Consider the following 16,281-nt stretch of genomic DNA (forward strand, 5'->3'; position numbering starts at 1 on the left):
GGGGCTCCAGCGCAAGGGAAAAGCGCGGCTGGCCCACACCCTCAGGTGAAAAGTCAAGATTTTCTTCCCCGACTCGCCTTCCAGCCCCCGCACCCTCGGCCGCCACTAGCTATATCCCGGCGCCGGCCGCCGCCTTTCACCGCTAGATAGCCATTCCCCGTCGGAAAAAGTAGCAGAGGTTCGCCGAGGCAGCCTCTCCAACAACAGCTGGGCGTTTCCGGCCGTCGTTTCCGGCCACGGAGGGGCAGTTTAGCGGCGGGTGCACGCCCACCGGGCGCAAGGTGTTCGGCAATTTGCCTGCCTCGGCGATGGACTCGGATGACGAGGAAGCGCTCGCCGTGCTGCTGGAGGAGGAAGCCGAGGCCGACGTCCAGGAAGAAGAGCATCTGATGGTGCTCGCCGCCCTCGCCCAGCTGCTGGCGAGCACTGGAAAGCCGCGGCGAGGTGGCTCGGCTTTTGGGCGGGTGAAAGCAAAAAACCGGCATTGTCTCGAAGGCTACTGCATGCTCTACTCCGACTAGTTCGCTGATGCTCCACTTCACGGCGACAAAATATTTCGGCGCCGTTATCGGATGAGCCAAAAGCTCTTCCTCAGAATTGTGAATTCCATCCGGGAGTTCGACAACTACTTCAAGTGCAAGATGGATTGCACCGGCAAACTTGGATTCACCTCGATCCAGAAGTGCACGACAACGATGAGGATGCTTGCATACGGAGCTCCCGGTGATTCACTCGACGACTATGGGCACATGGCCGAGTCCACCAGCATAGAGTGTTTCTACAAGTTCTGTCGGGCAGTGGTGGCAGTGTTTGGACCGCAATACTTGAGAACACCCAATGCGGAAGACACTGCTCGGATCCTAGCATAGAATGCAGCAAGAGGATTTCCTAGGATGCTTGGAAGCATCGACTGCATGCATTGGAAATGCAAGAATTGCCCATTTGCTTGACATGGGATGTACAAAGGCGCCAAAGGCGGTTGCAGTGTGGTACTTGAGGCGGTGGCCACACAGGACCTCTGGATTTGGCACTCCTTCTTTGGTATACCAGGAACTCACAATGACATCAACGTGCTGCAGTGCTCTCCTGTCTTTGCCAAGCTTGTTGAAGGTCATTCTCCTCCGGTGAACTTCGAGATCAATGGGCGGCACTACAACAAGGGGTACTATCTAGCTGATGGCATCTATCCGAGATGGTCGACATTTGTGAAGACGATCTCAAACCCTGTGCCAGGAGGCAAGAACGCCTGGTTTGCGAAGATTCAGGAGGCTTGCAGGAAGGATGTCGAGCGGGCATTTGGTGTGCTCCAATCTCGATTTGCTGTTGTCCGGTACCCCGCTCAGACCTGGTCCAAAGATCAAATGTGGGAGATTAAGACTTGCTGTGTCATCTTGCACAACATGATCATCGAGAGCGAGCAAGAAGACCCAGTGTTTGACACTGAACCATACTACAACGAGGGTCCTCTAGCCGAAGTTGATCACCAGCTACCGGCAACCTGGACTGCCTATCTCAGTATGCGTCAGGAGATCTGAGACTCACAAGTGCATCATCAACTGCAGAAAGATCTGATTGAGCACCTATGGAGGCTCAAGGGGGATGCCGGGCGCGACGTGTGATGAAATATGAGTTTTTATTTTTTGAACTATACAATTTGTATTGAACTATTTGTTGTTGTACTATTTTGTTGAAGTATTTGATTTTTCTTTGATGAAATATGTGATAAGAAAAAAGTTGTGTTCATAATTGAACGCCGAGACACGGCGAACCACGCCGAATATGGGCCTATTCTCGCCCACATGGGCCCTTTATTCGCCGAATGGGGCTGAAAAGTGGGCCAATTTCGGCGCCTGGGGGCGACGACTGGGCGCAAAACCGCCCCCAGCGCCGATTGTATCGCCGGCTCGCCCCCAGGGGACGATTTTCTTTTATGCATCCTGGGGGGGGGGGCAACGGCTGGAGATGCTCTTAGGACCATGGTGGCGTGGTGCACTGGCGGATCCAGGATTGGAGCAAGCCTTGGGTCCAATTTTTTTTCATCGCGAGAGAAAAAAATTGACGTCCATCAGGCTATAGCTACCACAAAAGAATACCTCAAATATGGTTCAATTGCACCCAAAATTTAGAATTTAAACTCAATGCTTAAAGATACAGCAAAATAGATAAACAGATGACTAAAACTACGAACAATACGTGCAGTAAAAAGAGTACCAAATCAATGGCTTGCTTCATAAGTGTCTTCCATAATTTGATCAACGCTGAAAGAAGAGCCAGCACCTTAGAGAAATCAAAAGCAAAATTTCATAAGAGAAGACATAAACATCAAGTGAAACAGTTAACATTGTACAAAGTTGAAAACTTACTACTATGACGAGGCAAAATTCTTTTACGAGATCTATAGGATTGAAAGCGATATATAATAGCATCATCATCAACCTTTGCAAATATTTCTCGCTCAATATTGCAACCATGGAATAATTCAACCAATCATCACCCATCTTATTCCTTAACTCGGTCTTGATAATACTCATAGTTGAGAAAGCTCTTTCCACTGATGCGCTTGCAACAGGAAATATCAATGCCAACTCAATAAGACGATATACCAAAGGAAAGACCATGTGTCTATCAGTCTGAACCATCTTCACTGCAAGACTACCAAGGTCATTACAACTAACAAAACTTGAATCAGCTCTCATCAGCAATGAAGTTTTCAAGTTGGTTTCCAAGGACAAAAGAAATCTCATATATGGAGAAGCCATCAACAAGTTGAACAAGTTTGTCTTCATCAAATTTAGCAAATGAGCTCTTTGGATCAACATAAGCAATTCATCTCACCAATTGAGTAGATCTTTAAGCAAAGCGGTGACTTTAACGGTCTTTGAGCTGCGACCCCATCACCATTCCCAACTTGTATCATGGCTTCATTTCTTCTCTCCTTGTGAGATCTCTGTAGTCCCTATATCGGTTTGCAAAACAAGAGCAACCAATCACTATCAAATACATAAATTTTACAAATGGAATAACATTAACTTTGTATAAGGATTATACCTTTACCGGAAGAACCGTTCTTTTTATCCACCAAATACTTCTTGCAGTTATGCTTCCAGTGTCCTTTCTTCTTGCAGTAGAAACATTTAGTCTCTTTAGAGGCTCCACCCTTGTTCTTCTTCCGAGACTCGGTCTTATCGGCTTCAGTAGATTTCTTCTTCTTGGACTTGCCCTTCTTCTTGAAACTAGTGGTCTTGTTGACCATCAACACTATTTTGTTCTTCCGCATTCCAGTTTCCACAGTTTTGAGCATAGCAAACAACTCGTTTGCATTTTTCTCTGTCCCATTCATGTTGTAATTCATGATAAAGTCATCGTAAGATGGGGGGAGTGAAGCAAGCACAATATGAGTGTTGGAGGAATTCCAAATTCCAGAGAAGTCAGTCTGTCAGCATAGCCAGCAAGCTTTACTACATGCTCACTCATTGAGGAACCCTCTTTCATCTTGCATTCAATCAAGGCCTTGGTTAATTCAAAATGTTCGGTCCTTGCCTATTTCTTGTACAGAACTTCCAGTGACCCAATTATAAATTGAGTAGCAGATTGTTCAAAATGCTTCTGTAGTTCAGGATCCATGCAAGTCATCATGAGGCACTGGACTAAATCATAGTCATCACTACGAGCAGCGTAAGCAGCAACTTCTTCTGGTGTTGCATCCTTTCCAGGAGCATCACCTAGAGGCTAATCCAACACGTACTCCTTAGCACTCCTGAGAACAAATCTCAGGTTCCGGATCCAATCCGCATAGTTTCCACCATTAGCAGCCAACTTTTCTTTCTCTAACATAGGGGCTAAGTTGAACATATTGCGAGACATTGATCTACAAGGATAGACACAATATTCATTTAAACATTTATTCATAATTAACGTTGCACTAGTGTTTAAAAAAATTTAACACTCCCACTCAAATCAATATCTCTCATAATTGAAGGTGAGTGATTCAAGACCCTGATCTCGTTCATAGCCATTGATGTGGACATCAATGATGACATGAATTTTGACCGACATGCAATCTTTTGCCAATCATATCACCATATGATTCTTGGTCATCTTTCGATGCTTTGTGCTCCGAGCTCAGAACGATTCTGCCAGAACTTCAGGACAACCGAGTGTTATCTGCTTGCTCGGTCTGAGCTCGTTCGTTTTATACTTCATGATCTGTTTGTACTTATGTGGACATGACGTACGCCGGAAAGCCACATGTTATAGATGGTTGAAACACTAGGAAGAGCACCTTTTAACTTGATATTTACTGCGAGAGATCACCCAAATAATTGACTACTGCACAATCAAAGGGTGCAAACAACAAAGGGATAAACATCTCAAGTAGTTCATAAAAGCATGATATGGTATTGGGTGTAGGGAATCCTCCATGGCCATCTTCAATCTTCCATTGAAGTGTTGTGACAGCTAATATTTTGTTGCTGTGGCAACTGTTTCAAAAACGTTGTGTCAATTCAACCACAACTAGAGATTAAATATCTGCAGCAAAGTGATCAGTAGCACAGTAATTTGATAGTTTGATAGTAGTAGTAATGATAGCAGTGGTAATAATAACAGCAGTAACAATTTTGTAGCAGTTGTAACAGTAGCAATAGCAATAGTAACGCAACAAGAACAATATGTGAAAAACTCGGTAGGCATTGGATCGGTGAATTCGTTGGATGATATTCATCATATATCAGTCATAACCTAGGGCGACACAGAACTAACTCCAGATCATAAAAAGAATGTAGGCATGTATTTCGTAAATAGTCATATGTGCTTATGGAAAAGAACTTGCATGAAATCTTTTGTCCTACCCTCCCGTGGCAGCGGGGTCCATAAGGAAACTAAGGGATATTAAGGCCTCCTTTTAATAGAGAACCGCAAAGCATTAACACATAGTCAATACATGAACTCCTCATACTACGGTCATCACCGGAAAGTATCCCAATTATTGTCACCTTGGGGTTTACAGATCATAACACATAATAGGTGCATATGGCTTGCAAGATCAGATCTAGAACATAAATACAATGGTGAAAACATAAACGGTTCAGATCTGAAATCACAACACTCGGGCCTAGTGATAAGCATTAAGCATAACAAAGTCATAGCAACATCAATCTCAGAACATAGTGGATACTAGGGATCAAGCCCTAACAAAACTAACTCGATTACATGATGAATCTCATCCAACTGCTCACCGACCAGCGAGCCCACGAAGGAATTACTCACTCTCGGCGGCGCGTATCATGAAATTGGTGATGTGGGATGGTTGGCGATGACGAAGACCGAAGATCCCCCTCTCCGGCGCCCCGAACGGGCTCCAGATTTGGCCTCCTGATGAAGAACAGGAGGTGGCGGCAGCTCCGTATAGTAAAACGCGATGAAACTTCCTCTCCTATTTTTTTGGAAAAATAGGATTTTATAGCGTCGGAATTAGGGTCAGCGGGGCCTCAAGGGCCCCACCACCCACTAGGGTGCGCCAGAGGGGGGTGGCCCGCCCTGGTGTGTTGTGGACAGCCAGGCCCCCTCTAGTGGGTCTTGGTTCCAGTATTTTTTATTTATTGCAAAAATAATTCTCCAAAAAGTTTCGTCCAAATCCGAGAACTTTTATTTCTGCACAAAAACAAGACCATGGTAATTCTGCTGAAAACAACGTCAGTCCGGGTTAGTATCTTTCAAATCATGCAAATTAGAGTCCGAAACAAGAGCAAAAGCGTTAGGAAAAGTAGAGGCAATGGAGACGTATCAACTCCCCAAGCTTAACCCATTGCCTGTCCTCAAGCAATTCAGTTGACAAACTGAAAGTGGTAAAGAAAAACTTTTACGAACTCTTTTGTGTACATATATATGCTTAAATAGCATCCAGGTTTTCAGCAAAGATCATGACTAACCTTGCAAGCAATAATTCTTAGAAATTATATTAGCTCATATCAATGGCATAATCAGCTAGCGAGCAATAATAAGATTTCTCAAATGCCAAAACTTTGTCTAAACAATCATGATATAATATGACAACAGTGGTATCTCTCTAGCCCTTTTTGAGACCGCAAAACATAAATGCAGAGCACCTCCAAAGTTTATTTAGCGACTAAACATTGCAATTCATGGTAGAAGAGATCCAGTCATGATGCATTCAACATTAACTATACACAATGCATGAGGATGACAAAAGTGCTCTCTGGTCCGGTGCTTGTTTGAGAAGGTCATGACTCAACATAAAAGTAAATAGATAGCCCCTCCGCAGAGGGAAGCAGGGATTTGCAGAGGTGTCAGAGCTCAAGGCTTAAATCAGAGATAAATATAATTTTGGGAGGTGCACCCTTCCTGTCAACGTCACGATGAAGAGTTATCAATATCTTCCATGCTAAACACATTAGCGGTGGTTCCCATGCGGTAAAAGTAAAGGTTTACTCCCCCTCCACCAACAAACACAAGCCATGGCTAGCCGAATCCACGGGTGCCGTCCATACCAACAATAGTCCTGGGGGAGTTTTATTTAATTATTTGCAGTGTTTTATTTAAACACTCATCATGAGAATAACCCTCTTAGGATGGAAGATACTGACCACCCCCTGTCGCTCCATGAGCCACCGGTGCGCGTCGGTCCTAAACAAACGGTTTTTGACCCCTTTCTGCGACGGCATTTGGAACCGTCGCCAACTGAGTGTGTGCGATAGGGTGTCCTTCCCACTCGACCCAGAAATCGTCGGGGATAGGCCCTCCTGGGACCCAGGCTGGGGCCATGTGCGATCGGGCGAGCCATCGAAACCCAATCATTTCCGTAGGTGTGTACATCCCACACGGTAATCCGAGAAAATCATTTCCGTAGGTATGCACATCCCACACGGTACTCCGAGAAAATCATTTCTGTAGGTATGTACATCCCACACGGTGAATCCCAGAAAAACATTTCCGTTCGTATGTATATCACACACCGTCAATCCAAGGAATACGTTTCCGTTCTTATGTACATCCCACACAGTCAATCCAGGGAAAACGTTTCCGTTCAGATGTACATCCCACACGGTTTTATGTATACGCTCGTGTGTGAAAGGTGTAACTATCACACACGCTCTGCCTTGGTTAACTGTTTGCTTTCATTAACTACATCACACACGATTTGATGTAGAAAACTGTGTGGCATTGGGCTATCCATCGCAAGCGCTTTTACTGCTAGAACCGTTTGCAAAGGTCCATGACTGTCTGTTCTATTTTTATTTTTGCCTGTAATTTATTATTCTACTTGGAAATTTTGAAATACGAAATCTGCAATTCAAATTCTCGGCACAATGGTTTAACAACGAATCCATAAATAAAATTGCCAATACAATATGTTCAGTAATTACAGGATTAGGCAGCAATTAACTATGATGATCCGCAGTATTTAAAGGCGGTAAAGGTGAAGAGACAAGTGTAAATCATTTTGACTGCCGATGGTGTTGAAGAAGTGGAATGCCCATAATGTGCCTTCCTGCATGCCATAGGCACGAACCAATTTTGTCCAACCCCTTGTGACGATCGCCCGCCCATCCTTAACCACCTTCAGGAAGACTTCTAGAGCATTATCATGGTAGCATGAATTATATACTTTAACCTTAGTTGCCTCCACTCCGGTCATGTAGTTTGCAAGATAATCATCAGTAAATAGCTTCGGAAACCACTGAAAAGAGAAAAATATCAGATACTGAGGTCTAATAGAGTAACTTGTTGTGGGCAGGGAGAAAAGGAAACACATTACTTACCATCCTAAAGTTCACTGTTGTCTTCGACAAAGTGTAAATAAAGAGCTTAATTCCAATCACCCGTTTCTTTCGTCTAACAATCTTTCTTAGTTTCCTCACTTGACGCTTGTTCATGAATATCTCATTGCCCCATACGCAAAAGGGATCGAAGCGTGGATCAGTACCCCTCATATATGTACCTACAAGCAACCAGTAAATGTTAGAAGCTAAACTGAAATTGCACAAAAGATGTAAAATACAACTACCTATGTTCCTAAGTACAAGTATTTTTTTTAGATTTCAATATGAACTACGTACGGATGTATATAGAATTATAGATATAGTTTAGATTAGAATCTAGATTCACTCATTTTGCTCCTTATGTAGTCTATATTGGAATCTCTAAAAATACTTATATTTAGGAATAGATGGTGTATAAGACATGGGATGCAGCTAACCTCGACGGCAAACAACAGCGTCGCCCATTATAGCCCTGTGTAAGTACATGGAAAGCCAATGTTAACTACAACAGGGTTAACATCCACCAAAAATAGCAAATGGTAATAAAACGGCAGCATCTGTAGTGATATCTTCATTTTGAAAGAGTAGCACGGTAGCAAAGGGACGGATTAAAAAATGGATACAACTGTTAATTTCAATAGGCTTAACAACATCCTAATTCATGTTTTGTAAGTTTGTAGCCATTGAAATACAACTCTTTAAAAATGAGTACAACTGTTAATTGCAACAGGCTTAATGGCCATTGAAACCGGTACTGATAAAAATGCAATTGGCAGAGTTAAACATCATAGGGCAGGTGCTGCCAGAGCAGATAATGGCCCACTTGTCTATAAAAAGGTAGGGAAAATAGCTCAAACGTGTTAGGCATGTTTACTACAACATGCTTAATACATCGACAGTACAAAACATAGCCATTAATTGCAACTGGTATTGGTAAGATTGAACTGGTGGGTACATACTTGGTAAGTCCTTAGAGGTAGTTGCTGGGGCACTTCATCTTGGCCAGAGCTCGCCCAAAGTCAGCGGCGGCGGAGGCGAGCTGTTCCTCCGGGTCGAAGCGTGGATCAGTGCCACTGACATGTGTACCTACAGGCAACCAGTAAATGGTAGAAGTTAAACTACAATTGCACAAATGATGTGAAATACTGTAAGACATGGGATGCAGCTAACCATGACGGCAAACAACAGCATCGGCCGTTATGACCCTGCGTAAGTACATGGACAAGCATGTTAAGTACAACAGGGTTAGCATCCACCAAAAATAGCAAATGGGGCAGCATCTCTAGTACATCTTCATTGCGGAGAGTAGCATGGTAGCAAATGGACAGATTAAAAAATGGATACAATTGTTAATTGCAACAGCCTTAACAACATCCTAAGTCATGTTTTGTAAGTTTGTAGCCATTGAAATGCAACTGTTTAAAAATGGATTCAACTATTAATTGCAACAGGCTTAATAGACATTGAAACCGGTACTGATAAAAATGCAATTGGCATAGTTAAACATCACAAGAATGGCCCAGATGTCTATAAAAAGGTAGGGAAAGTAGCAAAAACGTGTTAGGCATGTTTACTAGAACATGCTTAATACATCGACCGTACATAACATAGCCATTAATTGCAACTGGTATTGGTAAGATTGAACTGGTGAGTACATACTTGGTAAGTCCCGAGAGGTAGTTGCTGGGGCACTTCATCTTGGCCAGAGCTCGCCCAAAGTCAGCGACGGCGGAGGCGAGCTGTTCCTACGGGTCGAAGCGTGGATCAGTGCCACTAACATGTGTACCTACAGGCAACCAGTAAATGGTTAGAAGTTAAACCGCAATTGCACAAATTATGTGAAATACTGTAAGACATGGGATGCAGCCCACCTCGACGGCAAACAAAAGCATCGGCCGTTATGACCCTGCGTAAGTACATGGACATGCATGTTAAGTGCAACAGGGTTAGCATCCACTAAAAATAGCAAATGGGCAGCATCTCTAGTGATATCCTGAGTCATGTATTGTAAGTTTGTTGCTGGTATTGGTGAAATTGAGCTGGACACGGTAATATTTGAACATCACATAGTGTGTAGTACTAAAATAAACAAGGCACTGATAACCCACAAGTATAGGGGATCGCAACAGTTTTCGAGGGTAGAGTATTCAACCCAAATTTATTGATTCGACACAAGGGGAGCCAAAGAATATTCTCAAGTATTAGCAACTGAGTTGTCAATTCAGCCACACCTGGATAACTTAATATCTGCAGCAAAGTATTTAGTAGCAAAGTAATATGGAAGTAACGGTAACGGTAGCAAAAGTAATATTTTTGGGTTTTGTAGTGATTGTAACAGTAGCAACGGAAAAGTAAATAAGCGAATAACAATATATGAAAAGCTTGTAGGCATTGGATCGGTGATGGAAAATTATGCCGGATGCGGTTCATCATGTAACAGTCATAACATAGGGTGACACAGAACTAGCTCCAATTCATCAATGTAATGTAGGCATGTATTCCGAATATAGTCATACGTGCTTATGGAAAAGAACTTGCATGACATCTTTTTTCCTACCCTCCCGTGGCAGCGGGGTCCTAATGGAAACTAAGGGATATTAAGGCCTCCTTTTAATAGAGTACCGGAACAAAGCATTAACACATAGTGAATACAGGAACTCCTCAAACTATGGTCATCACCGGGAGTGGTCCCGATTATTGTCACTTTGGGGTTGCCGGATCATAACACATGGTAGGTGACTATAGACTTGCAAGATAGGATCAAGAACTCACATATATTGATGAAAACATAATAGGTTCAGATCTGAAATCATGGCACTCAGGCCCTAGTGACAAGCATTAAGCATAGCAAAGTCATAGCAACATCAATCTCAGAACATAGTGAATATTAGGGATCAAACCCTAACAAAACTAACTCGATTACATGGTAGATCTCATCCAACCCATCACCGTCCAGCAAGCCTACGATGGAATTACTCATGCACGGCGGTGAGCATCATGAAATTGGTGATGGAGGATGGTTGATGATGACGACGGTGACGAATCCCCCTCTCCGGAGCCCCGAACGGACTCCAGATCAGCCCTTCCGGGAGGTTTTAGGGCTTGGCGGCGGCTCCATATCGTAAAACGCGATGAGTCCTTCTCTCTGATTTTTTTCTCCCCGAAAGTGAATATATGGAGTTGGAGTTGAGGTCGGTGGAGCGTCAGGGGGCCCACGAGGTAGGGGGCACGCCCTAGGGGGGCAGGCGCGCCCTCCACCCTCGTGGACATGGTGTGGGCCCCCTGACGTGGCTTTTTCTACCAGTATTTTTCTTATTTTCCAAATAGATGTTCCGTGGAGTTTCAGGTCAGTCCGAGAACTTTTGTTTCTGCACATAAATAACACCATGGAAAGTCTGCTGAAAACAGCGTCAGTCCAGGTTAGTTCCATTCAAATCATGCAAGTTAGAGTCCAAAACAAGGGCAAAAGTGTTTGGAAAAGTAGATACGACGGAGACGTATCAACTCCCCCAAGCTTAAACCTTTGCTTGTCCTCAAGCAATTCAGTTGATAAACTGAAAGTGATAAAGAAAAACTTTTACAAACTCTGTTTGCTCTTGTTGTTGTAAATATGTAAAGCCAGCATTCAAGTTTTCAGCAAAGATTATGACTAACCACATTCACAATAACTCTTAGGTCTCATGTTTACTCATATCAATGGCATAATCAACTAGCGAGCAATAATAATAAATCTCTGATGACAACACTTTCGCAAAACAATCATGATATGATATAACATGATGGTATCTCGCTAGCCCTTTCTGAGACCGCAAAACATAAATGCAGAGCACCTTTAAAGATCAAGGACTGACTAGACATTGTAATTCATGGTAAAAGAGATCCAGTCATAGTCATACCCAATATAAATTAATAGTAATGGATGCAAATGACAGCAGTGCTCTCCAGCTAGTGCTTTTTAATAAGAAGGTGATGACTCAACATAAAAGTAAATAGATAGGCCCTTCGCAGAGGGAAGCAGGGATTTGTAGAGGTGCCAGAGCTCGGTTTTGAAATAGAGATAAATAATATTTTGAGCGACATACTTTCATTGTCAACATAACAACCAAGAGATGGCGATATCTTCCATGCTACACACATTATAGACGGTTCCCAAACAGGATGGTAAAGTTTATACTCCCCCTCCACCAACAAGCATCAATCCATGGCTTACTCGAAACAACGAGTGCCTCCAACCAGCAACAGTCCCAGGGGGAGTTTTGTTTGCAATTATTTTGATTTAGTTTGCATAAAGCATGGGACTGGGCATCCCGGTGACCGGCCATTTTCTCGTGAGTGAGGAGCGGAGTCCACTCCTCTTGAGAATAACCCGCCTAGCATGGAAGATACGGACATCCCTAGTTGATACATGAGCTATTCGAGCATACAAAATAGAATTTCATTTGAAGGTTTAGAGTTTGGCACATACAAATTTACTTGGAACGGCAGGTAGATACCACATATAGGAAGGTATAGTGAACTCATATGGAATAACTTTGGGGTTTAATGGATTGGATGCACAAGCAGTATCCCCGCTTAGTACAAGTGAAGGCTAGCAAAAGACTGGGAAGCGACCAACTAGAGAGCGACAACGTCATGAACATGCATTAAAATTAATAGAAATTGAGTACGAGCATGAGTAGGATATAATCCATCATGAACATAAATATCGTGAAGGCTATGTTGATTTTTTTCAACTACATGTGTGAACATGTGCCAAGTCGAGTCACTTAAATCATTCAAAGGAGGATACCACCCCACTATACCACATCACAACCATTTTAATAGCATGTTGGCACACAGGGTAAACCATTATAACTCATAGCTAATCAAGCATGGCATAAGCAACTATGATCTCTAATTGTCATTGCAAACATGTTTATCCATAATAGGCTGAATCAGGAACGATGGACTAATCATATTTACAAAAACAAGAGAGGTCGAGTTCATACCAGCTTCTCTCATCTCAACCAGTCCATCATATATCGTCATAATTGCCTTTCACTTGCACGACCGAACGATGTGAAAATAATAAGAGTGCACGTGCATTGGACTAAGCTGGAATCTGCGAGCATTCAATAAACAGGAGAAGACAAGGCAATATGGGCTCTTGGTTAAATCAACAATAATGCATATAAGAGCCACTTCAACAATTTAATCATGGTCTTCTCCTATCGACCTCCAAAGAAAAGAAAAGAAATAAAACTATTTACAGGGGAAAGCTCCCAACAAGCAAAAGAAGAACAGGAAATCTTTTTGGGTTTTCTTTTTAATTATTACTACTACAGCAAGAAAGTAAACTAGCTAAAAGCTACAACTAATTTTTTTGGTTTTCTTAAGGTTTTTTAAACACACAAGAAGAAAGCAAGAAAAAGAAAATAAACTAGCATGGATATTACAGTGAAAAAGTATGAGCACCTACATTTAGCAATGAGTGTGTGAACATAAATGTAATGTCGGTGAGAGATACGTACTCCCCCAAGCTTAGGCTTTTGGCCTAAGTTGGTTTATTGCCACGGATGGCCTGGCAGATATCCATAGTTGTAGCCGGGGTCGTACTGAGCTGCGGCAGTTATTGCCTCCTGGGCTGCAGCGTGGCGGCGAGCTGCCTCCGCCCTCCTCTCGTACTCATCTGCCTCCTCTCTGGTAATAACATATCTTCCTTTTGCCTAATAATCAAAGAAGGCAGGAGCAGGGAGAGTAATACAGACAGCACGACGTCTGTCAAAGATTAAGCGATACTGGAGAGGTGATTCATTCCTCTCGACAAACTGGTGGTGAACCATAGCACTAAAGTCTAAATAAGTAGGAGGCAACTCAATATCATCCTCATGTATGTCCACACCAAGAAAATCAGCTAAGCGGGTTGCATAAATTCCTCCAAAGAAATCTCCATTAAATCTATTATGATGCAACCTACGTGCAACAATGGCTCCCAAATTATAAGATTTGTCTCCTAACACAGCACTCCTAAGAATACTGAGATCAGGGACACACATGTGACATGCTTAATCTTTACCATTTATGCACCTACCTATGAAGAGAGCAAAATAATGTATAGCAGGAAAATGAATGCTCCCTATGGTAGCTTGTGCTATGTCTCTAGATTCCCCCACAGTTATACTAGCAAGAAAATTTCTTAATTCGGATTTGCGGGGTTCACTAGCACTACCTCATTGTGGAAGTTTGCAAGCAGTGGTAAAATCCTCTAAGTCCATTGTATAAGATTTTTCATAAAGATCAAATAGGACAGTTGGAGAATTATGTGAAGATGAAAATTCAAACCTCCTCACAAATGAACTAGTGAGATAGTGGTATTGGCGGCACTTCTCTGCCTCGAAGCTCACAAGATCAACGTTAAGCAAATATGCGTTAAATTCAAACCTCCTCACAAATGAACTAGTGAGATAGTGGTATTGGCGGCACTTCTCTGCCTCGAAGCTCACAAGATCAGCGTTACGCAAATATGCGTTAAATTCTTCCTTGATTCCCACTCGATCCATAAAGTTTTCTGAAGGCCATTCACAAGGCCGCACTGGAGCATCCCTTGGTGGCTCATCGTCAGCATCACGCATTGCAAGCCTAGGTCCTTGCTTCCTTGAAGAACCACCTTGGAACATTTTCCTAAGCATATTTCCTCCTCTGAAAAATTTCTGAAATTTTTAGTAACTTCAAATAAAAATGAACCAAACTCAATAAAATTGATAGCAACTACTCCTACAATTGCCTAGAGCCTATATCATGCATTAGAACTACTTGGAACCATATAAATTTGACATGCAAGCTCAAGAACATGGTCACCTAGGCAGCACAAATTTGCAATGAATAAAGCACTAGAACAAAAACTAATTGGACCAATGGAGGAGTCACATACCAAGGAACAATCCCCCCAAGCAGTTTTGTGAGAGGTGCTTTGAGCAAGGAGATCGAAAATCGCATCAAAATGAGCTAGAACTCGTGCTTGAGCTGGATGGTGATTTTTTTGGGAGGAAGAAGAAGTGTGTGGGTGCAGGAATAAGTGGAGGGGAGCCACTGTGGGCCCACGAGGCAGGGAGGCGCGCCCAGAGGGGTAGGGCGCGCCCTCCACCCTCGTGGCCAGGTGCTTGCCCCTCCTGCTGTGTTCTCAGTGCCAGATATTCTCAAATATTCCAGAAAAAATCATATTCCATTTTCAGGGCATTTGGAGAACTTTTATTTTCGGGGTATTTTTATATTGCACGGATAAATCAGAAAACAGACAGAAAAATACTATTTTTACTTTATTTCAACTGAATAACAGAAAGTAGAAAGAGGGTACAGAAGGTTGTGCCTTCTAGTTTCATCCATCTCATGCTCATCAAAAGGAATCCACTAACAAGGTTGATCAAGTCTTGTTAACAAACTCATTCCGAATAACATGGAACCGGAGAAATTTCGAATAACACTATGTTACCTCAACGGGGATATGCACATCCCCAATAATAAGAATATCATATTTCTTCTTGACAGTAGGAAGAGGAAATTCAAAACCTCCAAAAATAATCGATGGAATTTTTCCAATAGAATTGATACTGTGGACTTGAGGTTGTTTCCTCGGAAAGTGTACCGTATGCTCATTACCACTAACATGAAAAATGACATTGCCTTTGTTGCAATCAATAACAGCCCTTGCAGTATTCAAAAAAGGTCTTCCAAGAATAATAGACATACTATCGTCCTCGGGAATATCAAGAATAACAAGGTCCGTTAAAATAGTAACGTGTGCAACCACAACATGCACATCCTCACAAATACCGACAGGTATAGCAGTTGATTTATCAGCCATTTGCAAAGATATTTCAGTAGGTGTCAACTTATTCAAATCAAGTCTATGATATAAAGAGAGAGGCATAACACTAACACCGGCTCCAAGATCACATAAAGCAGTTTTAACATAGTTTCTTTTAATGGAGCATGGTATAGTGGGTACTCCTGGATCTCCAAGTTTCTTTGGTATTCCACCCTTAAAAGTGTAATTAGCAAGCATGGTGGAAATTTCAGCTTCTGGTATCTTTCTTTTATTTGTAAGAATATCTTTCATATACTTAGCATAAGGATTCATTTTGAGCATATCAGTCAAACGCATACGCAAAAAGATAGGTCTAATCATTTCAGCAAAGCGCTCAAAATCCTCATCATCCATTTTCTTGGATGGTTTGGGAGGAAAAGGCATGGGTTTCTGAACCCATGGTTCTCTTTCTTTACCATGTTTCCTAGCAACCAAGTCTCTCTTATCATAACGTTGATTCTTTGATTGTGGGTTATCAAGATCAACAACAGGTTCAATTTCTACATCATTACCATTACTAGGTTGAGCATCATCATGAACATCATCATTAACATTTTCATTAGGTTCATGTTCATTACTAGATTGTGTTTCAGCATCAGAAATAGATATATCATTTGGATTCTCAGATGGTTCAGCAATAGGTTCACTAGAAGCATG

This window comes from Triticum aestivum, chromosome 7D, assembly GCF_018294505.1.
Source record: "Triticum aestivum cultivar Chinese Spring chromosome 7D, IWGSC CS RefSeq v2.1, whole genome shotgun sequence".
NCBI classification, from domain to species: domain Eukaryota; kingdom Viridiplantae; phylum Streptophyta; class Magnoliopsida; order Poales; family Poaceae; genus Triticum; species Triticum aestivum.